The sequence below is a fragment of the Populus euphratica genome, unplaced genomic scaffold (assembly GCF_000495115.2).
Source record: "Populus euphratica unplaced genomic scaffold, PopEup_1.0 scaffold774.1, whole genome shotgun sequence".
NCBI classification, from domain to species: Eukaryota; Viridiplantae; Streptophyta; class Magnoliopsida; order Malpighiales; family Salicaceae; genus Populus; species Populus euphratica.
Window position 1 is genome coordinate 41,462 of NW_011500642.1, and position 1,259 is coordinate 42,720.

A 1,259-nucleotide genomic window follows, 5' to 3' on the forward strand; every position below is an offset into this window, starting at 1 on the left:
CAACTTTCATATGGAGCCCAAGATCTAAAAAGGCCATTATCAAGTCCAAATTGTAGCAACAACAAAGAAGCCCGAATCTGTCTTCCAGCCCGAGCACTGTTCGGTATTTTGGCCATATCTGGAGTTCTAGAAGTCCAAATGAGCTGAATGTTTTACACAAGAAAGCTGAGACAATTGCCTACAAATTTCATGTTTGCAACTGGCTCCACTTTTGATGTTATCAATGACGTTTTGGGCAGACAAGAGAAGATAAGGATTGTCACCAAGTCAAAAGTTGGCCACCCACTTATCAATTAGTCATCAAATCAATAGTTCCCAATTTTGGCCTATAAAAGGAGGCATTTGCCATGCATTTAGGCATCTTGGTTTCCAGATCAAGATCATGCTCTTCCTTTCTCTCTTTGTATTTTTTATGCTTTGCTTTCATTAATATTAAGTTTATGCCTTTCATTTCCTTTCCTTTACTTAGTTAACTTTTATGTTCTTATTTTGTTTATCTATTTTGCTTTCTTTCATTATGTCTAGCTAAGTTAGTTATGTCAAGGTGAAAAGGTTACACTAATGGTGTAAGAATAAGTATAATGTAAACTTAATATGAACTTTAATGTTTGATACTAACATGTTTTATATTTGTTATCTTGTTCACTCTTTAATACTTTGCTTGTTAAATGACTAATCTTGATTTATGTTGTATAACACTTGGTACAACAAATGCTTGGCACTTTCATAGCCCATAATGTATGGTATAACCGACACCTGAGCTATGAAAGGAACTTGATTTGTTGTTAACATAAGTTATAATCATGAATGCTTGACGAGATTTACAAGTATTAGCATTAATTGAATAAGATGACTAATGTAATCATGTTAACAATATATAATCTGATTGGAACCTCCTTTGTGTGTGGTTTCCAATTCAATAATAAGAGTTTATACTATACTTGTTTGATATACCATTAGTGGAACCTCTAACCTTGACATTTGTTATTATTATTGTTTAATCCTTACATTAATATTTCATCTCCAAGTTCTCATCATCTTCTTCTTCTTCTCTTTCTTTATTATTATTATTATTACTACTACTACTAGTATTACTACTACTATTACTACTACTACTACTACTACTACTACTACTACTACTACTACTACTACTACTACTACTACTACTACTACTACTACTACTACTACTACTACTACTACTACTACTACTACTACTACTACTACTACTACTACTACTACTACTACTACTACTACTACTA